Source organism: Ailuropoda melanoleuca, chromosome 1 (genome assembly GCF_002007445.2).
Source record: "Ailuropoda melanoleuca isolate Jingjing chromosome 1, ASM200744v2, whole genome shotgun sequence".
In the NCBI taxonomy this organism is placed as follows: Eukaryota; Metazoa; Chordata; class Mammalia; order Carnivora; family Ursidae; genus Ailuropoda; species Ailuropoda melanoleuca.
Window position 1 is genome coordinate 202,972,091 of NC_048218.1, and position 26,826 is coordinate 202,998,916.

The window sequence follows — 26,826 nt, forward strand, 5'->3', positions numbered from 1 at the left end:
TTTTTTTTTTTTTTTAAAAAGAGAAAGAGAGCATGCTAGAGCATGGGAGGGCCAGAGAAAGAGGGGGAGAGAGAATCTTAAGGAGGCTCCCTGCCTGAGCAGAGCTCTATCTCATGACCCTGAGATCATGACGTGAGGCAAAATAAAAAAGTTTAACCAAATGAGCCACTCAGGTGCCCCTGGATATTGTTTTATAGATGACATAAGTTCTCTGCTGAATGCCAAAACTGGCAAAATACCCCAAATTTTATTTTTGCAATTATTTACATATGTTAAAATAGCACACATGTCAAATTAAAACTTTCAAAGCAGTACATAACTTTTCAAGTTTTTTAGGGAATCTTTAAGAAATATTTTAAGGCTGTGACCATTTCCAAAAGGTAATTGTATATAAATCAAGAAATTAAATGTAAAAAGCAAATGTGTAATATTCTAGAAACAAAAGCAGGAGAACATCTTTATAACTTAAGGAATAAAATGTTTTCTACAAGCACAAAAAGCAATTGGGAATAAGACTGGCCATTTGAAAAAAAAAATATATGAATTTCTATTACAGTGAAAATGACAAACTATAAATTAAGAGAAAATAAACACAACATATATAACTAACAATGGAAAAACACTCAGAATAACTAAGGGACTTGTGTAAATCAATTCTAAAATTTCAACAAATTGGGAGTAACACAGATGTGGATGCGCAAGTTGCCAATAAATATTTGACAATTAACTTTAATCAGAAAATAAAAACTAAAGGCATTAAAAAACTATTTTGCAATCATCAGATTGGCAAAATTAAGAAAACGAAATAGTAACAATGAGAATTCACGTTTACATTTATCCAATTACTTTGGAAAACAATTTGGCATTTCTTACATCTTACAACCTAGCAATTCCACTCTAAAGATACACTGGCGTATAGCCAACAAGAAACACGCATACGAATATTTGTAATAGAAAAAATATATCGAAAACAAACTAAGGCCCATCAACAGAAAAGTAAATTGTCATATATTCAAGTAATGGAATTATAAACAGCAGTTTGTTACAGGGGTAAATCCCAAGTGTTTTCACCATAAAAGACAAAAAGAAAAGAAAGAAGGAAGGAAGGGGTAACTATGAGAGGTGATGGACATGTTAATTAGCTTGATTGTGGTAATCATTGCACATNTTAGCTCATTACTCCATCATTTTTGTGGAATATTTGTCAATGGATAACCACCTTACTTAGCATTCGAGAAGTAATTCAAAACAAGAAATAACTCTAAACATGTCTACTGATGTTTCTTCATCTCTAAAGAACAAGCATCATGTATCATCTCTACGTGTTCACGTTAAATCAAAACCAGTGTCTATAAGTGGAGTTGAATATTTTGATTCTCCACATTACCTTTTTTGAAACTATGTATAGACACCTACTATAAATATCTGTAGAAACTTTGTAAATTCTAAATGCAATTTTGCTCCCTCTTTTTCTAAGCCAACACCAACACTGCTCTTGGGCATCTACTTGAAAAACTACAAATTTAAATCCCTATTTAAAAAAAATAAAAATGCTTCTCATAGAGTCCATAAAAATTCTCCATCACAGTATGTATTAATTATATGTGGGTGAGAGTGTTTTTGTGGATGTAAAAGGTAGCTCGTATGTCCATTCTTCAAATTTCTGAAAAGCTTCTTAAAAGTTTATTTCACATACCTGTAATCCTTTCCAACTGCTTGAGCATTGGTCCAGAGATAGTTCTCTTCTCTTCAAACAACTCCAACATTGATTTTGAAATAAAAGGTTCCCAATGAGATTCAGAAGGTTTTACAGTGACTCAGTGTGAAGAAATAAACTGGAATTTCTAGGAATTTGTTTTGTAACCTTGAGGTGTCTTAGGCATACATGCTTGTAACCCTGGTTGATAGACCCTGTTGACATTGAAGCACTCAATTTATCATTTTTCTTTAGGGGACCAAGCTGACTCANGTATGTATTAATTATATGTGGGTGAGAGTGTTTTTGTGGATGTAAAAGGTAGCTCGTATGTCCATTCTTCAAATTTCTGAAAAGCTTCTTAAAAGTTTATTTCACATACCTGTAATCCTTTCCAACTGCTTGAGCATTGGTCCAGAGATAGTTCTCTTCTCTTCAAACAACTCCAACATTGATTTTGAAATAAAAGGTTCCCAATGAGATTCAGAAGGTTTTACAGTGACTCAGTGTGAAGAAATAAACTGGAATTTCTAGGAATTTGTTTTGTAACCTTGAGGTGTCTTAGGCATACATGCTTGTAACCCTGGTTGATAGACCCTGTTGACATTGAAGCACTCAATTTATCATTTTTCTTTAGGGGACCAAGCTGACTCACCCTGAGAAACACGTTTATTTGATTTAGCTGGATCCTATTGGGCCTTATATTTATAAGTCCAAACACACACAAACAAATGCCTTTTAAATAATTGTGCCCTTTCAGACAATTCCTCTTGGTCTCAACTGCCTTAACAAATTAAGCATATAAGAAAATAACTGAACAATCACCAAGAATATTATTAGCATTAAATTCATTTGAGGAATGTGCAGCTAAAAAATGTCTTTAAATGTTTATTTAAATTGATACAGTTTATATTTAAAGTATTTGCATATTATTTATGTGATGCTAAAAACAAAATTTTTAAAGTGTTGAAGATTTTTTAAAAACACAGAAAAAGGAAAAAAGACTTCCCTCATGTTCTTCATTTAATGCATAATTTATAAAAGAAAAAAATAATCGTTTACAAAAATATCATCTGATAGTATTATGTTAAACAAAAATACAGTAAAATTGATAAAATAGGCATATATATTGACATACAAATATACATATAATATGTATTTTCTCTGCATCAACTATTAGCTAGAAAATAAAAGATCCTATCTATGTTTTATTATGAGGTATCTATCATATTACTGTAAAAAGTGAAAACAAAGAAAAATTAAAAAGCAATGGGCAAGAAAGATAACTTTTTTTTGATGAATGACGTGGATGGAACTAGAGGGTATTATGCTGAGTGAAATGTCAATCAGAGAACGACAATTATCATATGATCTCACTGATCTGTGGAACTTAAGAAACAAGGCAGAGGATCATAGGGAGAAGAGAGGAAAAAATGAACAACACGAAACCAGAGAGGGAGACATTAAGAGACTCTTAATCACAGGAAACAAACTGAGGGTTGCTGGAGGGGAAGTAGGTGGAGGGATGGGGTAACTGGGTGACGGACACTGGGGAGGGTATGTGTTGTAATGAGCACTGGGTATTATATAAGACTAATACATTACAGACCAGTACCCCTAAAACAAATAATGTATATTATGTTAATTTAAATTTTTAAAAGAACAGATAAAAAATATATACATACATACATATATATACATACATACAAGACTTGAATAACTGGATAGATGATAGCAATATACTAGATATCTATAATTTAAGTAAAACTCCAACAAAATTTTGATCTATAAGAATAACAAATGAGTAACACCAAAAAAAAATTCTGCAAAGAGATATAAAACACAAATAAATTTTAGAAAAAAATTACACTTAAAGATACAATATTATTCCAGATAAAGAAGATTAACAAATGATAAAAGATCTCATGATCTCATGATAAAAGATCTTATTAGAAATGGGCAGAAGACATGGACAGACACTTCTCCAAAGACATACAAGTGGCTAACAGACACATGAAAAAATGTTCAACATCACTTGCCATCAGGGAAATACAAATCAAAACCACAATGAGATACCACCTTACACCAGTTAGAATGGCCAAAATTAACAAGACAGAGAACAACAAATGTCGACAAGGATGTGGAGAAAGGAGAAGCTGGTACAGCCACTCTGGAAAACAGCATGGAGGTTCTTCAAGACGTTAAAAATAGAGCTACCTTATGACCCAGCAATTGCACTAGTAGGTATTTACCCCAAAGATACAGATGTAGTGAAAAGAAGGGGCACCTGCACCACAATGTTCACAGCAGCATTGTCCACAGTAGCCAAACTGTGGGAGGAGCCAAGATGTCCTTCAACAGATGAATGGATAAAGAAGATGTGGTTCATATATACAATGGAATATCACTCAGCCATCAGAAAGAATACCTACAATTTGCACTGACATGGATGGAACTGGAGGGTATTATGCTAAGTGAAGTAAGTCAATCAGAGAAAGACAATTATCATATGGTTTCACTAATATGTAGAATGTAAGGAATAGTGCAGAGGACCAGAGGGGAAAGGAGGGAAAACTGTGAATGGGAAGAAATCAGAGAGGGAGACACACCATGAGAGAATCTGGACTCCAGGGAACAAATTGAGGGTTGCAGAAGGGGTAACTGGGTGATAGGCATTAAGGAGGGCACGTGATCTGATGAGCACTGAATCAGTGAACTAACTATACGCAACTAATGAATCACTGAACACTACATCAAAAACTGATATGTACCATATGTTGGCTAACTGAACTTAATAACAAAAAGATCTTATGATGATGATATAATTACATCAAACTTACACAAAATTTAAAAAAGCTTTATAATATGTAAAACAAAAATGGATACAAATACTTCTGACGAATTGTCAAATATAGCATCATGCAGAGACTTCAATACTAATTCCCTCAATTATAATTACATGCTAAATATACAAGAAGATATTGAAGATATGTAAGACTTGAACAACACAATAAACAAGCCTTATCCATTGGCCACAAATAGAGCTAATTTCAGCTGTCATCTCTGCGTAGGGTATACATTCCCCAGGTGTTCTGACCGACTAAACCTACATTCTGGTTGGTTGAACCAACACAGCATTGATTTTCACATATTTTGTATAATGCCTCTGAGCAATATATAAAACTCAATATGCAAAGATTGTACTTTTTAATGAATGTATAGAATGTCTAAAAATAGCCGATCGAGAAAATATCAACACATTTTACAATATCAACTCAACAGTATTGTCAGACCATGTTCTCTTAATAAAATACAATCAAATTAGAGATTAATTTGAAAAAAAGCTGAATTACAAAATAAACATTTCTAAGTGTCTCAAATTCAAAAATAAATCATAACTAATTTTAAAGAGAGTTTTCAATAAATGTGATAATTACTGACAATGGAAAAAAATATTTACAAAGAGAAAACAGAGGCACAGGAACCAATACAGTGTTTAGAGATCAGAATATTTTTATAAATATTAAACTCTTAAAGCAAGACTAGAAATTGCTCAGGAAAGGAGTAGAGCACACAGAAGACACATGGTGCAGAATATACGGCAAAATAATTATTTACTTGTTTTTTATTTCTTTGTTTCCTGCTTTTTCTCATCCAGAAGCAGTTATTTTATTGGGAAAGATTAGGTTTTTTCTAGGATTATAATAAGAATGGGCCTTTTTTTTTCTTTTCTTAGAAATTCAAGAAACTTTTAAAAACTAGATTTTTAGATTATAAGACCCAGGCATTCAAAAGTTAAAATGGGTTCTTTATTCTAAAGCTTCACTCAAATGGTAAAATTCAATGTGCAGAAGACTGAACTTACGCTTTTCTCTGTAAGTCATGACTCAGTGGTTTCGTTCACTGATTATGTTGTTTAATTACCCAGAAGATGCCTGCAGTCTGGACAAGGAGGACAGACGGTTTGTGGACCTTACAACTGGATGTCATAGCAAATACCAAGGACAAGACAATGGTAATATATGCCTATTCTCAACAGTCACAGCCAGCCACAGCAACAACAGATGCGGGGGCAGAAGATGAACCAAAGACTAAAAAAATCCATCAGGATACATTGGAGAGGCCACCATTGGCCTTGGTGACATTTCAGGACTCTATATATGCCCTTCTAATGCCACAAGGTTATAAACATTTTCCCTGCAGCTCAGAGAGAGGGATAAAAGGAACGATTATTCAGAGGGGACAATATCTCTGGTAGTAAGTTTAAATTTTAAATTGACTAAGTTTAAATGCAATACTGATTGAAAAATTAACCTTATGAGACTGTTTTAACTTGAATGGCATAGGGTTTCCTTAAAGAGGCCAGATTCTGTTTTCCTCTGCTGAGTGGAAATGAGAGTTTAGGAGCGAGTTGATTGCAATTATAGAAAAAAAAAGTAAGAAAATTGCAGTTCTGCACATCAGAGTAGTAGCATATAAATTTAAAACACATGGCTCACATAAAAAGTAGAAAGTGAACACTTGGTGTGGAAACTTGCTTTTTGAGTTTAACTGAATGTGAGATTTGGTTAACAAATCAAGAAGGGGAGCTTAGATAAGCTAATCAGAGTAAATTATAAAAGACATATGTTATATGGTAGAATGTGGATTTCATTCTTTGGGCAACGTAGACAACATAGACTCTTTTAGGATTTTAATGAGTAGAATAACTGCATTATTTAAGAGTCGAGTTTATTGAGATATAATTTCCATTACACCACCTTTTACTTTTACTGTACAGTTGTATGAGTTTGGACAAATGGATAGAGTCAGACATACCACCAGTCACAATGCAGAAGAATTTCATCCCCCAAAGAAGTCCCTCATCCTCTCCTCCATCCCCAGGTCTTGGTACCCAAAGATCCATTTTCTATAGCTATAATTTTGGCTTTTCCAATATATCTTATTAACGGACTCACACACTGTGTAGCCTATTTAATCAGGCCGCTTTCGCTCAGACTGACACATTCGAAATTCATCCGTACTGCCGTTTACCAGTAGTCTGTTTTTCTGCAGTTAACACTCCATTGTATTGATACACCACCAGTGAAAGGCACTAGCTTGTTTCTAGTCTTTGTGATATAATGGATATAACTATAAACGTGTGTGTGAACCTAAGTTTTCATGTCTCTTGATTAAATATATAAGATTGGGACTGCTGGGTCATATGTCAATTATACATTTAGTAGCACCTACCAAAATACTCTACAAAGTGGCCATGCCATTCAGCATCCACACCAGCAAATATAGCAGAGTTCGAGGAGTGCTGGATCTATGCTATTTGAATGTCTTTTTGATTTTAGGTATTCTAATAGGTATGTAGAGGTATTTTATTGTGGTTTTAATCTGCATTTTCTTAATGACGAATGGTATCGAGCATCTATATTTTGTTATTATCTTCCTTTCATATACAGTGTCAATATTATTAGCATTATTAATGTAGATGTTACTATATGTCATCCGTATACAGTTTTGCTGGAGTGTCTTCATACCTTTTGCATATTGTATTGGGCTATTTCCTTTTCCTATTATTGAGTTTTTAGAGAATCTTCTATATTCCAGGTGCAAATCCTTTTTCATATATGTCCTTAGCCAAAATTTTCTCCAAGTGTGTGACTTGTCTTTTCAGATCAAACATGTGCGTTTGAAGGCGCCTGGCTTCAAGTTTTACAATCAACTGAAACGGACAAAACTGGAGGCAGGAAGACTACGTCGTTGCATTTAATTGGAAAAACTGAACAGAATATAATGATATTAAAGAGAGAGGATCAATAGAAGCTGTTAATTTGGACTTCCCAGGAGATAAAGGAGGAATAAAAATATGAACTAAGCTTTTTCCCCCCAAGCCAATAGAAAGGAAATTTATGTATTTAATAAACATACCCCCAAAAAAGACATTTTTTTCACTTGTTCATTCTATTTTCATTTTTAAAATGCAAGCCATTATGTGAGCATTCATCACTAGTGTCTAACTTTATTTTTACCATGATGCTTGATATGGTCAAATTTTGACATGCACCATGGTTATTATCCTCTTCTAGGATGTGAAAGCTCCCCCAGGCAGTAAAAGGTAATTTTCTTGATAGCCAGTCTTAGTGGTGCCTTTCACCTCAGTGCACCAGTTCCTAGAAGAATATTTAGCATATAGGAAGTACTATGTGATTAATGGGAAAAAAGGTGAATCTATGACTAATGTCACCTATTGCTAGGTTTCCATACTCTTGACCATGTCCTGACCAATATTCTGGTATCTACATCAAATCCAGCTAATTCCATGTACATCCCCTATCCTACTTCTTCAACTTGGCTTAAATTTACATAATCCTTGTTCTTCTTTCCAATGCCACTGGATCTATATAGTGTCCTAAACTAACACCTCATTGCTTCTCCTAAAATTTGCTTTTATGGATGCTAAATATAATTATAAATCCGAGATGATTTTCTCAGTTTCTGAATATGTTAATCATTTCACCTAAAACAAACCTTATCTAGTGTCCAAAAATCAATTCACTTTGGACAGAATACAAAAATTTTTTAAAAAAGAAAAATAAAGAGCAAATACTCAAATTGTTTAATGTATTACCATGTGTTTCTGCCTTATCAGAAAAAACAGCTATTACATTTCACTCATGTCAAAGGAACTTAGGTTACAGGGTAAGAATTACGACCTACTCTACATTGTAAGAGTTGACTGAAATCTATTTGCAATATTTTTTCACCATATTATCAGAGCATACTCTATTTGAATGGTACATGTTTTGAGAATTGTATATAAATGAGTTTCAAAACAGATCTGAAGTCACAAAAACATTCCCTGAAAACATTAAAATTTTAACTCTAGAACAATCAAGTGCTTACAGAACTTTCCCTAAATTTCAATCTCTTAAATTAGTTCTTTGGTCTATTTGATCAATCTATAAACTATAATATTCAAGAACACACGGCAAAATCAAATTTGCCAAGTAAATTCAATGGAGATTAGGAACATAAACATACTTAACAAGTAGCACAGATTAAAACAAATGTGAGTATCTTAGAATCGATGTATAATCACATTTTATTATGTGTAGTCTTGTGTCTGTAGCCTAATCCATACTGTGAAATATTGACACATTTAATATTAAAAGAAAGAGGAAAACACATAAATATTCTGTTGAATTATCCCACTACTTTAACTTGATGGATTTGATAAATGTTTCCTGTTAAAACTGTAAAATTGTGTTTATTCAGCTTTCCGGTCAAAATAAATTTTGTTCTCAAACTTACAGGTTCAGTGAAGCTTAGGGAAATCAAACAAAATCCTGCCTACTTCATAAATTATAAGCAAAACCTGTGAAGTAATGGAAACCGTATCTTATCCTGGAATGATTTGTGGTAGCAATGTGAAATGTCCATGCAAACAGAAGTTGAAAAAGAGCACAGTCTTATTTTCATAAACTAGGTGGGCCCCCTCAGGGTAAGGATAACAGAAAATAAATGAAAAATTATTCCCTATTTCTTCCAATCAAACTAAGCATGACAAGAAAACTGTAAAGATGAATACAAGAGTATAATGGTACATCTCTCTTTATGCCCAATTACATGGATCATATTATAGGAGGAAAACTAAAACCAACCTGTATTGACAGAGTATCAAAGTCAGGAGTGAGCTATCTTTAATCATTTGCTCAAACCTTTTTCATATAATCTGCTCTGATACTTTGGAAGTGCATCTTCGTTACACTGGTAAATTTTTTAGTTCATAAAGATACAATGACTTTTATCCTCAATACTCTAGAATACACCATAAAGAACATGAATGCCACAGTTATTTATTTTTTAATATATTACCAGCCTCTGGAACTGTGTGTGGTGGATAGAAGTTGTTAAATAATCATGTGATAATGAATGAATGAGTTTTATCTTTGAATGAGGAACCGTGAAGAGAATCTTCATATCTTTTTATTATACATCCTGCAATTATCATTAATTAACTTACTATGTTAGGGTAAATATTTTAGCCTTTGATTACTTTTTTATCAAAAAGGCAAAACTCGGGCACCTGGGGGGCTTGGTTGGTTTAGTATATGCCTTTGGTTCAGGTCATGATCCCAGGGTCCTGGGATCAAGTCCTGCATCAGGCTCCCTGCTCCACAATGAATCTGTTTCTCCCTCTGCCCCTCTCCCCATTCATTCTCTCAATCTCTCTCTCAAATAAATAATTTTTTTTTCTTTTTAAAAGGCAAAGCTCAGGTATCAGTCAATGAAAATGGCCAATACTACCTGACACAGCAAATATACAAACCCCTAAGTATTTTCACTTAGGGGCTTATTTATATCCATGTCCATAATACAAATGTAGCTATGCAAGTACAATTTTTTTATTTTTAATAAAACTGTTCCAAAGTTTCACAAGATCATAGTTATCTCTAATAAATTTAGCAAGTGAAAACAAGAACTGGATCTGAATATTGAGCTAAATTCACTCCCCGTGCTGATTCCTACTAAAATGTCTAGCATGCATTAGAGGGAAAAAAGAAAGATAAATGTATGAATAATTAATGTACTTTTTAATATAAGCAACAGATATTTGAACAACTAACTAGAAAACAGCATTTCACGGGCAAGAATGGATGAATAACCAAACTTCGGAATTTGTGCAGCTTAATTAATTTGTGCCAACTGATTAATTTATGTAGATTAGTTTGTGCCAAGTAACGTACCTGGGAGAAGAAATGTAACGGAGGGCTCCATGCAAAAGTTTGGGCCTTAGAAAAATTGTAAAGATAAATAAGATTGAAACACAATGTGGTATCGTTAAGTTTGGAAAATCAGGTATTATGCAATATTGCTAGGAAATAAGATTAGAAATGGAAGTAGTAAGAAATTGCCCTGGAGTCCAGGCAGTGGTATGATGTAGAGTTATGTATCTCATCACAAAATATAGATTTTCAATATGGACATTTTCAAAAACAACATAAAACAATTATACAGTATGCTAGAATGAGATGAATGCCATTGAACATGTTTTTATGAAAGGGGAGCAAGGGAAAGTAGATGGATAACATTAATGGTTACAATGTCCATAAACAGATTAAAATTTTAAGAAGGCTAATCTGATTAGAGCAAGTTTTATTGACAAGGTGACATTTGACCACTGATAGGAAGTGAGGTGGTTAGCTATGAAAATGTCTGCTGAAACAGTATTTCAGACAAAGAACAAGTGCATAGTGCAAAAAACACAAGTTCAAAGTCCCTAAGGGCAGCACGTGCCTGGTGTTTTTAGGGATAGCAAGGAGGCTTGGGTAGCTGGAACAAATTGAGTAGGGAGCATTAAGTAATCTGGTCTGACTAGGACCAATGAAGCCAGATCGTGTAGGATCTTGTAAGCCATAGTAGATATTTAAGAATTTATTCTAAATTAAAGAGGGAACTATTACAGGTTTTGAGTAGAGAATGTTTAGCTTCTGATTTGAAAGAATTGCTCTGGTATGTTAAGAACCAACTGTACTGAAGCAATTCTAAAAGCAAGGAGGCCAGTTAGGAGGTCTTTGCAGAAAATCAGGGGAGATGATGGTCTCTTTGGACCAGGGTGGTAGCAGTGGAGATGGGAAAAAATGTGCAGATTCTGTTATATTCTGAAGGTAGAACCAGAAATATTTTTTTATACATTGGATGTGGTGTGTTAGGCACTAAAGAGAGTACAATTTGAGTACAAGGTTTTTAAGCCCCTCCAAATGAATGCATGGAATTGTCTCAATTGAGTATAAAATGTCTGCAAGTAGAATCCACTTTGAGTTAGAATATCAATGTGGGGCATGTTACCTTGCAAAGATCTATTAGACATGTAATTAGAAATGCTGAATAGGCGCTTGAATATATATGCACGGAGATCCACAGAAATCTGGACTAGAGATAGAAATTTCTGGGTTATTTGTATATGGGTGATAAGGCTTATGACATTAACAAAGAAGTATACAAATATGTGAATAGTATCAAGGTCTGAATACAGGGCACTTCAACATGAAGAGGTCAGGGAAACGGAGGAAGACCCAGTGAATAAGTCTGAAATGGAGTAATAGGAAGAGAAACACAAGAGTGTGGTATTCTGGAAGCCAACTACAGAATGTGTATAAGGGAGAACAGAGTGTTTAACTGGGTCAAATGCTGCTAATAGGTCAAACTAGAAAAGGACTGGACTTTGAGAGTTGGACTTAACAGATAAAAGTCATTTGTCCCTCCGGCAATGCACGTTTGGTGGGATCCTGTGAATGAAACATTACTGATTTGGATTTAAGAAAAAACAAGATGCTTCCCCTTCCCTTCCTGAACAATTCAAACCTGAAATAATTAGGAGGGGCCTGACAAGGTAAGTATCTATATTGGTAGGAAGATAGTTACAATGGCTATCAGGGTGGCAGATTCTGATCAGGGTGGAAGACGGAACATAACTCAGCATCATAAAGGCCAAATGTGAAGAACCCATAATTAATATCATCCTTGATGATATGGACCCACAATTATATGATCAACTAATTTTCAACAAAGCAGGAAAGAATATCCAATAGAAAAAAGACAGTCTCTTCAACAAATGGTGTTGGGAAAACTGGATAGCAACATGCAGAAGAATAAAACTGGATCACTTTCATACACCATACACAAAAATAAACTCAAAATGGATGAAACATCTGAATGTGAGACAGGAATCCATCAAAATCCTACAGGAGAACATAGGCAGCAACCTTTGACCTCAGTCATAGCAAATTCTTACTAGACACATGGGAGGCAAGGGAAACAAAAGCAAAATGAACTATTTTTATCAAGATAAAAAACTTCCGCATAGTGAAGGAAACAATTAACAAAACTGAAAGGAAACCTACAGAATGGGAGAAGATATATGCAAATGACATATCTGAGAAAGGGTTATTATCCAAAATCTATAAAGAATTTTTCAAACTCAACACCCCAAAAAACAAATAATCCACTAAGAAAAGGGCAGAAGACATGAACAGGCATTTCTCCAAAGACGACATCCAGATGGCTAAGAGACACATGAAAGATAACATCACTCATCATCAGGGAAATATAAATCAAAACCAAAATGAGATACCACCTCGCACCTGTCAGAATGGCTAAAACTGGGGTGCCTGGGTGGCTCAGTCATTAAGTGTCTGCCTTCAGCTCAGGTCATGATCCCAGGGTCCTGGGATCGAGCCCCACATTGGGTCCCCCATTCAGCAGGAAGCCTGCTTCTCCCACTCTCATTCCCCCAGCTTGTGTTCCCTCTCTGTCAAATAAATAAAACCTTCAAAAAAAAATGGCTAAAATTAACAACACAAGAAACAACAGGTATTGGCGAGGATGTGGAGAAGGGGAATCCTCTTGCACTGTTAGTGGGAATGCAAACTGGGGCAGCCACTCTGGAAAACCGTATGAGGTTCCTCAGAAAGTTAAAAATAGAACTGCCCTATAACCCAGCAATTGCACTACTAGGTATTTATTCAAAGGATATAAAAATACAGATTTGAAGGAGTACATACAACCCGGATGATTATATAACCATTATCAACAATAGCCAAACCATGGAAAGAGCCCAAATGTCCATGGACTGATAAACAGATAAAGAAGATGTGGTACACACGTGCATGCACACATGCACACACACACAGAGACACACAATGGAATATTACTCAGTCATCAAAAAGAATGAAATCATGCCATTTGCAATGATGTGGATGGAGCTAGAGGGTATTATGCAAAGCAAAATTAGAGAAAGACAAATGCCATACGATTTCACTCATGTGCAATTTAAGAAACAAAACAGATGAACATATGGGAAGAGAATAAAAGGGAAAGAAAAGAGAGGGAAGCAAATCATAAGAGACTCTCAACCGAGAATAAACTGAGGGATGATGGAGGGAGGTGGGCTGGGGGACAGCGTAGATGAGTGATGGGGATTAAGGACGGCACTCGTGACGAGCACTGGGTGTTGTGTGTAAGTGACGAATCACTAAACTCCACACCTGAAAATATTACACTGTATGTGAATTAACTAGAATTTAAATAAAAATTTGAAAAAAAAGGGTATCACTTTCACAGTGGAAGAAACCAACTTAAAGGAATGCAACTGGAAACTAACCATGAGAAACCTCACACAAGCACAAGTTGAAAACATTCTGTAAAACTGCTCTGCGTATTGATAAGTGCCTAGGTTGTAAAAATTAAAGACTGAACAACTGATCCAGACTGGAAAAAACTAGAGGCATGCACACTCAGTAGTACTTGCAGTTCTGAATTAGGTGCTTTTGCTGTAAGAACTTGAATGGGATCTGAAGTTTAGAGGGTAATAATGCACCGTGGCAAACTTCCTGACTTTCATGGTTGTGCTGCAGTTATGCATAAAAATATCCTGGTCCGTAGGAAGTACACATTAAACTACACAGACGTGATCGTGCATCGTATCAGCTACTTACTATCAAATGGTTCCGGGGGTGGGGGGGAAGTTTTTTGTATTACAACTACAACTCTGTGGTAGTTTAAGATTCTTTCAAATAAAAATAGAAGTAAAAAATGGAAAGAAGACATTAGAAATAGTGAGTATAGACACTTATTGAAAGCATTTCAACCTGCATATAGAAATAAGGAAAATCATACTGGGGGGTGAAAATAATAAAGCTCATTCATGATGATGCTGAAAACCAGGTACAGATGCTTGAGGTATTTTAGGAGAGATTTCTGGATTAAAATATACAAATTCTGGAGTGAGGAAAATATAGTAATTTGATATATGGAGTGGATAAGAGTAATTTTACTGATGACTCTGACTTGTCAAGAAAAAATAATAATTTGTCTATATTCATAAGAGGTAAGGCAGTAGCAGAAAGAGAGTTCCAGGTCTATGTCAAGTTTCTGGTTTTTAATCCTGGCTTCACCCATCTAGGTGTGATCTATGACAAGGTTCAGAACCAGTCTGTGCTCCCGTAAAATGGAGATAAGAATAATTTGAGTTTTCTGAAGATGAAATTAGTTAATTACATGCAAAACTTTAAAGCACTGTAACCGAAATCATGTGAACCCTCAATGTTATAATTATCAAGACTAACAAAAATCCTCTTACTGTAATTAGGGAATCAATTTAAAAATATACTTTGTGGTGAAACAATATCAGAAATTTTGTAAGATCAAATTGGTTATATTTTCTAATTAGCTGCTACTCCTTAGATTAATCTGGTGTTACTTCTCCGTACAGAAATACAGCCAGTAGGTCTTGTTTGCTTAAACTGAAAATCAGCAAGCATAGAGTAATAGCACAGTATTGTTTCTTCTACCTATTCCAGTGGGCTTCTGCTGAAGGAACTGATGAAAACAGTACTTCATTCTGGAATCCGAGTAGTAATCATGATAGGTGTATCTTCAAGTAAGCGCAGGGGTCTGAAGATCTCCAGATGTATTTTCACCAGCACATCAGGGACAGTTTAAATACTGGAAAAACTGAGAGGACTACAGACTTAATTTGAATGAGCAAGAGCTGAGAATTATAATAGTGCATATCACATAAATATGGTGATTGATTTTTGTGTTCCATTTGTGTTGGCTTAATTTTGAAAACATATGTATTTTGCTGGTAAAATGTCCATTTCTATGTATCAGCTGTATTTCCTAAATTTATCAGTACTATTAGAAATTGTCACCAGCATTCATTTAAAGTGCACATGAAATTTTTATTTAAATAAGAAAAAATTTCAGAATTCTTACATCTCCTGTATTTCAAAGTATTAGTATAAAATGAATATTCATATTTCAATTTTCTTTTCCTGTAACATCAACTATATATAACATGCTAAATCAATATAACTAGGAAAACTGTAATTAATAGCAATTAATACAGTTCTGATCATAAAGGGAAATAAAAATATACAGTAGCTAACTTTTCTACATAGATGATAGGTAAAATAAATGAGTTGCATTTTCTTGAGAATGCCTTAGAACTTTGAGATTCTATTTCTGGCCATCATGTAAGAGAAGACAAATTTACCCTCCTACCAACAACAGCAACAAAACCAGATAAAAATACATGCAATCGTGGTTTTCAGGACAGCAGACAACAGGCAACGAATGACACTAAACCCTAACAGATAGGAAACCAATGAGGTTAGTTGCTACTCCCAGTTCACGGATTTTAGAAAATTTTAAGGCAGCAAGGAAAGAAACGAAAGGCAACAAAAAAATATCTGAAGAAACAGTGATCAAAACATTTTTAAAATTGATGCAAACTACAGCCTCACAGATTCAAAAAACTTAATGGATTCTAAACTCAAGAAATATGAAGAAAATGACACCAAGACACATTGTAACCAAATTTCTCAAACCAAAGTGATAAGGTCTTGAAAGCAGGCAGAAACGAAAAGGCATGTTACTTATACAGAACAAATTTAAGAAAAATAGCATATTTCTCATTGGAAACAATGCAAGTGAGAAGACAGTCCATTAAAATCTCTAAAGTACTGAAAGAAAAAAATCAACATGTAACTCTCCATTCAGGAAAAAAAATGTATTTCAAAAATGAAAGCAGAAATTTTTTCAAATGTACAAAAGCTGACAGAATTTATTTCTAACAGATCTGTACTACAAAAAAGATTATAAGAAATCCTTTATGCAGAGGAAAAATGATACCAGATGGAAACAGTAACCTTAGCAAAAGAATGGAATTCACTGGAAATGTTACCCATAAGGTTATGGTTCTATATGGTTAAATTTTGGTTAAATTTATAGTTAAATTTTAGGTTTCTTATTTATATTTCTTTTAAATATGACTATAAAAACAAATATTATAGTACATTTTCTACAATATATGTAAAAATAAAATGTATGAAAACAATTGCACAGGAACTGAGAAAATACAAATGGAATTGTGTTGGATGTGAGGCAGGGTACAAAGTTTATTTTTCTTTCTATATGGATATTTATTTGTTCCAAGCACCACTTACTGAGAAGAGTACTAACTGAATTACTTTGGTAGTTTTTCAGATGTAATATAAATTTATGAATTAAACCAAGGACAAATGATGTCTTAATAATGTTGAGTAACCTTATATGACATCTTGGTATGCTCTTCCCTTTACATCCAATTTTATATTTTCTTACATAGGGCATACATGTTGTTAGTTTATTCCATGTAATATAACTTTGTTTTGCTGTTGTAAAAATGTCTTACCATCTTGTGGTATTTTCTATCAGGCTGGTAGTAAATATGAAATCAACTGCTCCCTATAAATTTTTATGCCACTGAACTATTCTTTGCACTGTTTTTAAGATAAATCTCTCACCCTCTATAGAGTTTTTTTACATAAACGATTATGTCATTGGCAATTTTTTTCTATTTCTTCCCATTTTTAATCCTTCATTTTACTTCTGCGTTTAATTAAATGTTAATACTTCCAGTTGAATTGTTAGTATTTTTGACAGAGAGATAGAGGGTATTTTTCTTAAAGTGAATGACAATTTTTTGAAGTAAATGTTCTAGTTTTGAAAGAAAAAAATGAAGTAAATGACAGATTTTCCACATTAAAAATTATGTGATATAGGTAAGTAAATATCTACATATAGTTGATGGATTTTTTAAAATCAAGAATACTGAATTTTTTCCAAAAACTTTCCAGCATCTATGAATATAATCATGTGATTTTATTTTCTCCTTAGCATTCATTGGTATATTTCATGGAAGAGAAAGTGTTATTTTCTAACTATGGACAAAGCCCACTCTACATTTCCAAAATAAAAGACTGACACATTTAAATATAATAATTTCAGCTTTCTCTTATTTTGAAAATATTTTTAAAAATTTTTGTTAAGTTGATACAAAATGTTACATTACTTTCCTGTGTAAGACAGTGATTCAACCTCTCTACAGGTTGCGCTATGCCCCACCTGTCACCAAACAAGGTCATGACAGTATCGCTATCTTCCTCATGCTATGCCCTTTATTCCTTTGACTTATTCATTCCATAACTGGAAACTCTCTCCCACTTCCCTCACCCATTTTGACCTCCCCCTCTACTCCTTTCCCCTCAGGCAACCATCAGTTTGTTCTCTATTTATAGGTCTGATTTTGTTGTTGTTTATTCATTTATTTTCTCTTTTAGATTTCACATGAATGAAACCATGTGGTATTTGTCTTTCTCAGTCCGATTTATTGTTTCTCCCCTTTACCTATTTCACCCATCCCCCACCCACTTCCAGACTTATTTTTAAAAATTATTCTCCACAATATTTAAACTGGTGATATATATTCCATATACTAAATTTAACAATATATTTATGATTTTTCACATCAAGGGTTTTTTTTCCCTGAATATGTTTTCTAGATGGCCAAGATACTCCGGAACTTTTGCAGTCTGGAAAAGCCGCCACCATTCTCTAGCACTGACTAAAGCATGCTTTGTAGAGGAAAGGACATAGGTTTGATGTTCCTGAAGGAACCAAATTTTGGTTCTGCTCTTTTATAAATGCATAAATGAGGACAGTTAACTTAATTACCATAAGCTGCAATCTTCTAAGATAGTAACAAGAGAAGCAAATACATTATTATTATAACAGTCCTCTCATTACTATGGTCACTTTAGTTCACCCCTTTGAGTCTGCCTTTAATTATTCAAAGCTGCATTTTGTGTTTTTTAGAAAATTTCTGTTCTTTCCTATAAAATTCCATGACAGACTTTTGACAGAAAGTGCTTTCACAAGAACTGACAAACTGTGTCTAAATAGAAAGTTCACAGTTACAACATCTGGCTTTGTTTGTGTTTCTTTGAGCGAAGCAGGAAGATTCAACCACCTGAGAGGGTTGTCTGCCTAGTCAGCAGGACAGCCGGAGCCAAAGGCAGAGAGAGGAAGGCAAGGTGTGAGGGAAGAGACAGACTGTCAATCACCCAGAGAGCACAGCTCTGGAGAACAAGGACCTGGAGAGAGAGTGGTTGTAGCAACGTGACACCATGAGGAAGTGTGGCACAGGTAGGTTTCCCTGGTACTTTGTGTACTGAGAGACTTTAGGGCTGTACAGAAGTCCAGGGCATCACAACTTTTGGTTTTCTTTAAAATCCTCTAAAATCATGCACACACATGTGCGTACACGTACGTACACACACACACACACACACACACACACACTTGTGTTCTGCTGTTTTACTTGTCTCATGTTTCAAACTTAGCTACCGAATTCCATTTTCTGTATCCCTGTAAGCTGCTGTTCTTCCAGTGGCAAAAGGGCAGTTACCTGACTTTTTAAAATCTTGGAGTAAACTACTTAGGACTAAACTAATAATCATAGATACAGGAAATCTGCTAACAATATGTTAACATTTATGACCTCACTCACATTGCTCATGGAGGAATAAAAAGTTGTTTTGTTGTTGCATATGAACTTGTTAAGTAGGTAAATATGGGCTTTAGAATTCTTTATAAGTTTGGTTTTCCCCCATTGGTCCCCTGAACTGGCTACAGTAATTTCAGACAAGGTAACAGACCTTATTCCAATTTTCCTTAAACTTCACACGTGGAAAATGATCAATCAACACTTTCTTCCCGCCCCCGCAAAATGCTTATTCTTAGACGACTTAGAATAGTGGTGCCCATTGTTTGTCCCTCTAAATTCCCATTCTTAAAACCAGGACGAGTATTTAATTTCCTAACGACTGTATCTGGCACTGGACATTGGCCCCTCTGGAGCGTGGCTTCATCACTCATAGGTTCCCATCTTCGGTTGTTCAGGCAGAGGCAGGAGCCAAAGAGCTCAGCCGTAGCTTAATAAACATATTACGAAATCAGGCAGGCCGGAGTACCACAGCAGTCTCCCAGGACCAGGAATCAGTTCTCATTCAGCATCTCTCCTACCCTTCCCCGCTCCCTTTGCTCCAAGATCGTTCACATAAGAGATGCGGTTTTAGGTTTACATGGGCTGCTTACACCAAAGATCAAGTCATTAAAAGTAGCTAATTCTCATTAACTCGACCACTTTAATTTGCTGAGACAATATTTACTAATCCTTGGATGAATGATGCTCAACACAACATGATTATTGTTCACTAACCAGAACTTTCACGTAAAAACGGAAAACTGACGCTTGCTCTTGTGCCTTTTCTCACCCCTGTACCGGAGTGTTTATTGGCAACTCAGGGAAATATCCTTCAAAACTGAAGGAGAAATAAAGACTTTCAGACAAAAATTGAGCGAACTGATTGCCAACAGATTTGCCCTGAAAGAAATGTTAAAGGAGACTTTCAGGGAGATGCAGTATAACACTTGACAGAAATGAGGATCCACACAAAAATATGGAAATGGAGGAAATAAAAATAAAACATATTCCATTAATTATAACTGTTGTAAAAGAAAATTATTTAAAGCAAGAGAGTGGCAGTGTGTTATGTGTCTGTAGGACATGTAAAAATAAAATATGTGACAAAAAATGTTTGAAGGATGGAAAGAGCCCCTGGGAATATACTAAGGTCCATAGTGTCACATATGAAGTGGCATAATACTATGAAGACAGATTCTTATTATTTAAAGATGTACGCCACAAGCCCTAGAACAATATTTAAAATACTTACAAGCTAAAACAATAGTGTAGATAAAATTGAATTTTTAAAAATCTTATTAACCAAAAATGGCAGAAGGAAAAAGAAACAAAGAACAGATAGAAAAAAAATGGGAAACAGCTATCAAAATATTTTAATCCAACCTTATCAATAATAATATCAAACAATATAGTACCAATTGAAATATAGAGATTGTCATGTGAGATGAAAAAGCAATATCCAACTGTAGGTTGTCTCTAAGAAAGTCACTTTAAAAATAAAGGCATGGGGCGCCTGGGTGGCACAGCGGTTAAGCGTCTGCCTTCGGCTCAGGGCGTGATCCTAGCGTTGTGGGATTGAGCCCCACATCAGGCTCCTCTGCTGTGAGCCTGCTTCTTCCTCTCCCACTCCCCCTGCTTGTGTTCCTTCTCTCGCTGGCTGTCTCTATCTCTGTCGAATAAATAAATAAAATCTTTAAAAAAAAATAAAAATAAAAATAAAGGCATGAATTGGTTAAAAGAAAAATGACAGAAAAGATCCAACACGTAAGCCCCCTTAAACAAAGGAGGGAGAACTAAAATTGTTGTATTAATTCAGACAGAATAGACTTCAGAACAAGGAATTTACCCCCCCTAAAAAGGGATGTTATGCAGTCATAAAAGGGTCAGCTCTCCAAGAAACTTGAAGACTCTAATCTGTAAGGACTAATCAGAGCTTCAAAATAAACACAGCAAAATTAGCTAGAACTGAAAGGAGAAATTTACCTGGCCACAGTTACAGTTGGAGACATCAACACCCCCCCCCCAGTACTTGTTACAATATGCACACCAGAACTCTCTGCCAGTGAAGATTTCCTATTCTCATTTACTCAGACATAAAACCTCCTATCATCTTTAATTTCTACCTTCCCAGTATCTCACCTCTGTACAACATTTATATATTGTATGATCCCACTTCTACTCTGGAGGAATAGGTGTAATCTGTAAGAATCATATGAAATTGGAAAACCACACCTGGGTGTCGTATCTGTTAAAGGTTAACCACCAAAAGATACATTAAGTAGCAAATATTAGAAAACAAGGTTTTAACTTGGGGGGAAAAAAGCACATTTCTCTCAATCTGTTCATCAAAATGACCATGTAGAGAGTAAAGTATATGAAAATATTCCTACATCTTCCTCATGGAACGATTGCTGGTGTCTTGGGAAAACTTCACGTAAACTCATTAACACTAAAACTGGAAGAGCTGCTTGTAGTCCAGGTCACTTTAAACTGTTGTACTGACATCAGCAATGTGTTCACATTAGAAATGTAAGACTCCTCAGCTATCTGTAACAGCATGACCTGTAAGACAAGAACATGGTCACTTTACTTTTCTTAGCTGTGTATACCGTAAGGAGTGGAACAAAGTTTAGATTAAGCTGTTTTGATTTAAACACTTCAGCGATGACTCATTATTTTAAAGGTTTTTTTTGTTTTGTTTTTTGTTGTTTTTTTGTGGTTTTGTTGTTTTGTTTTGCTTTTTTTTTGCCTTTTGGAAACAAACTAGCAATATAACTTTCATTATGACAATATGATTTCTTCTGGGTTAAAACAATGTGATGTATAAAGGTCACAAATCTCTCTGAACTTATTTGTAACTAAAAGATTCTAAAGAAAATCTTGACAAATGAAATCTTTAAAAAGTCCTTACAACATTTTTGGGATCTCTAAGAATAGTTTACTTCCGAAAGCAGAAATATACACAGTTCACACAGAGATCTGTAAGATTAGTTTACTTCTGAAAGCAGAAGTACAGAATGGCTAAAGAACAGGAGAGTTCATAAAACCCAAGTCTATTGCTAACCTGGATAGCAGGCTGAGGATGGGCTAGGTCTTATCATGAGGTGACTGAAGCTAGAGCAGTTTCCAGGTACCAGGAAAGAATACAGGGCAGCCAAGTAAGGCAATAAAAGCCAAGCAGATGACGGACAAATCTGACTCTCCAAATCTACTTGGCAAGTTTCTAGTAATTTAACTGAGAGACGAGCATGCTTTGCGTTGGCACAGCTGACGTAGGGATGGAAATGACTACCTAAAGATGGAGTTTTTCAAGGGAATAATACAGAATACTCTTCCCTATCACGTAGACTCCTGAGTTGGCTGCAACTGGCAGTGGGAAATAATACTGAGTTTTTTAAGATCAGAAACAAAGTTAGAGCACTATTTATTCACCATTACTTTAACAAAACAAAACAAAAAACAAAAACAAAAAACAAGCCATCTGTGATTTCACCTCTCTCTTCACATACTTCCTTCTCCAGTTCTCTCCTGGTCAACTCAAACCCGGAGCTCCAACTTTTCTGCTTATTCGCAGTGTTGTTATATGTAACTTTGCAGAGCTCAGACGGAGATTCACACCTACCTGCTCCCGACCTCATTCAGCTCTCACCGAAAACTTCACAGTCAGTGGCTGCACACTTTTAATAAGACACTTAGGATAATCTGTCATGCTTGTTTATATACGTGTCAAAATCTGTTCCTTTTAAAATTTTTTTGAAGATTTTATTTATTCATTTGAGAAAGAGAGACCGAGTGATCCAGACAGAGAGAAATGGAGCAGGCGGCGGGGCAGAGAGAGAGGGAGAAGCAGACTCTCCACTGAGCAGGGAGCCCAACCCGAGGCTTGATTGCGGACTCTGGGAACATGACCGGAGCCGAAGGCAGGCGCTTAACCGACTGAGTCAACCACACGCCCCTGTTCTTTTTAAAATTTAAACTCTTGGGGCGCCTGGGTGGCACAGCGGTTAAGCGTCTGCCTTCGGCTCAGGGCGTGATCCCGGCGTTATGGGATCGAGCCCCACATCAGGCTCCTCTGCTGTGAGCCTGCTTCTTCCTCTCCCACTCCCCCTGCTTGTGTTCCCTCTCTCGCTGGCTGTCTCTATCTCTGTCAAATAAATAAATAAAATCTTAAAAAAAAAAAAATAAAATAAAATTTAAACTCTTTTAAGTCTAGGGTTCTTTCATTTGTGTATTCTCTTGTTCTGGAGCAATACCTAGCATATACTGAGCGCTTAACCAGTACCGGCTGAATGCATTTCCTTGGAGTCCAATGAGGAAGGGGGACTGTTGCTTGGAAACAGGTATTCTGAGACAGAATACAGGGTCTTGGTTTCATTGCAAAATGGAGGTGGTGGCATTTATGATATTTAGAACTCTGAAGTTTTATGTCTATATGTGTTTCCATACACATATTTAAATATGCACCTGGTAATTTGAATTTACAAATAAAAAACAATATCATAACTTAAAAGTACAATAGAAACATACAAAATCAATATATATAATAAAAATACCCGGCATTTTTACATTTATAACACAAATTCTGTTTTATGTTAAAATTAAGCTGAATTTTATTCCATTCAATAAACTCTTCCTTTTTACTCAGAGTGGTAGCTATAAAATAACTTATAACTTTAACCTATATCTGTGATGACATCTAGTTTTATGAGTAAAATAATCATAGTGCTATTTAAATATTATTTCCAAAGAGTGAAAGTAATGTTTAAATTTAATGATACCATTTTATATCATGATAATATGAAAAGTTTACATTTCACATTACCATGATATGGTTCTCAGTCTCTATTATATAACGTTTAAAATCCATGAGATTACTTAAAATAATAGGAGTTCCCTTACCTCAAGTTTTGCATTATAAAGTTTATCTAACATATCATATTTTTAACTACCAGTGTCATGTATCTTATCTAAGCCTCAAGAGATATTATCCACACATTACCACGTCCGTGTTCATAAAATAGAAAATGTTCAAGGACAACTTTTTATACGTATATGCGTGCTTGAGTGAGCAATGGCGATTAAGAAAGCAATGTGAGAAGGTAAGGTAGAAACTATTGTGTTGCCCTGCTGTAATCTGGTAAACTGTGGCTCTCCAGAAACTTCTGTCAGTAGAAAGCTTCCCTTGGAGTAACAAAAGTTTTCTTTTGGTATTTTCAGACCTAAATATTAATACCTTCAGTTGTTTTAGAAGCAGTTTCAGAGACATTGTGACCCTTGGAAAATTATGGAAATGGGTCCGATATTATAGGTCTTTTTGCCTTTTGTTTTCTAGCCCTTCTTCAATTTAAATTGTCCAATATCTATCTTAAATTTTGAAATTTCTGGCTGAACATCATACTGAATACAACTATTTTGTCATGTTTAGTGAAATGCTTATCTTTCCTCATTTTCTTTTTTTCATTTTTCATTATCTTAAAACTATCATTTCCAGTAGTAGTGATAGTTTCAAAATTATAATAGCAACTTTTGCATTTAGAAATTACTCTAAATGATTAATAAGAGACTGCCTGCCATTACATAAGTAACTTTTTTATAAAAAAGACTTTATTTCTAATAATAATGACAATAATAATACATACTATGAGTACGTGCTCTTCTAAGTACTTTCTATATTTTTCACAATTTCAGCTTCATAAAATCCCTATGAGGTATGCACTATTATAAGCTCCATTTCACCTGTATGGAAACTGAGGCATGGAGAAGTTAAATGACCTAAGCATGAGATGCCCCAGCTGCATACCCATAATCTATCCTCACTGAAATTTAAGACATAAAAGGTTGACAGCCATATAGAAAGGTTGACAGCCATATAGAAAGCTTTCTTCTAATACTTAAAAGTTTCCCCGAGTTATGTTTTATGGGTCAGCTTAATTTTACAGCCATCATTTATTTCTCATATAGAACTATCTTTATTGTCTTTGACAATTTTCTTGTTGGGTCTATGTGATGGTTGATTGTATCCATTGATTTGTCTAGGCTATGGCACAGCTGTTTGGTCAAATATTAGTCTAGATGTTGCTGTGAAGGTATTTTATCTAAGTGATTAACATTTACAATCCAGTTACATTTAAGAGGATTACTCTCCTTAATGTGAATGGGCCTCATCCAATCAGCTGAAGAATCCTGAGAGCAAAAATTAGTATTTCCTAAAAAAAAAAAAAAAATGAATTCTGTTTCAAGACTCTAACAGAAATCTCTGAGTTTCTAGCCTGCTGGCCTGCCCTACAAATTTCAGATGTACAGCCCTCAAAATCCTGCCCAAAATCTCTCTGAAAAATCCTAACCTGGAAGCCTTGCTTGCACATACCTATAATCAATCTTCCATCATCGTTGAGTAAATATTACCTTTTTGACCGATTCTAGAGTTAAAGCAATATATCATGAAGATGTACTGTGACTATTACCATATATACACTTAGAAATTCTGTAGGGGCGCCTGGGTGGCACAGCGGTTAAATGTCTGCCTTTGGCTCAGGGCGTGATCCTGGCGTTATGGGATCGAGCCCCACATCAGGCTCCTACACTATGAGCCTGCTTCTTCCTCTCCCACTCCCCCTGCTTGTGTTCCCTCTCTCGCTGGCTGTCTCTATCTCTGTCAAATAAATAAATAAATAATGAAAAAAAAAGAAATTCTGTAAAGTATCAAAATGAAACATTGTTCATTTAAAAAAAATTTTTTTTAATTTTGTTTTTAAGTAATCTCACCCAACATGGGGCTTGAATTCACAACCCCAAGATCAAGAGTCACATGCTCTACCCACAGAGCCAACCAGGCGCCCCTCAGTCCTCATTTTTAAATCTTGAGTTTAGTTTTACCATTATAGTTCTTTTATAAGGCTAGAAAACTTGGTTAAATATTGGAAATAGTAATGCACTAAGAAAATTATGAAATCTATTTTCTTTGATACAAGTTCTTTTGAATGACTTTATTTTTCCTCGTATTTATTTCTTCTGCATGTGATTATTTATGAAAGTGATGAAAAAAGGAAACCAGAATGGCAGCCAACAAACTGGGCTCCAGGATTTGTCTCCTCATTCTTCTTTTGTTCTCATTATCATCACTAGGAGGTAAGTGACTTCCCTTTTTGGCTTATCTTTTTCCTTTATATAAATAGCATTTGAAAGTTGAAAGTTCTATTGAACTTTGAAATAGTTGAAAGTTCTATTACTGGAAAAATTTTAGGATGGAAAAGATAAGTGTAGCTGACCTTATTGGTCCCCTAATGAAGTTTTATTAGGTCTACAGGCTCTGCCTGTTAAAATGAATGGAGTTTCCCTTAACAGGGAGCATTCTAAATTTTCATGCCCTCATTTTTTTTCTTTTTCTGACTATGAAGGGAGATTTTAAATCCAGTATGGAAAAATTTCAATTTTTTCTTAATAATGTGAGTTTACTCAGTGTGCATTAATTTTAGGGAACACTGGCATTAGTTTTCATAGGGTTATTTGATTATTCTCTACTTTTCCAAACAGTCAAGCAGAGGTATTATTAGAGGCACACATGGTAATGTAAGTATTTAGCCATTAAATGTGTGTTGTAGATAAAGAAAAAATGAATAAAAAACTTAAACATATTGCCACTGTCCTAAGAATAGCCAGTAACTTTCAACTGATTTATCGACCCATGATTTCAAATAAATACTGTATATGGAAAACAAACACAAAAATGTCTTGTGATGGTACAAAGGTACAGCAAAAGGGTTTA

The 26,826-nt window shown here is 34.9% G+C and overlaps 1 pseudogene; it reads left to right on the forward strand.

The window, feature by feature from the left end:
- The first annotated feature begins 5,578 nt into the window (after window positions 1-5,578).
- Window positions 5,579-26,826, forward strand: part of LOC100471552 — a 47,019-nt pseudogene continuing 25,771 nt past the window's right edge.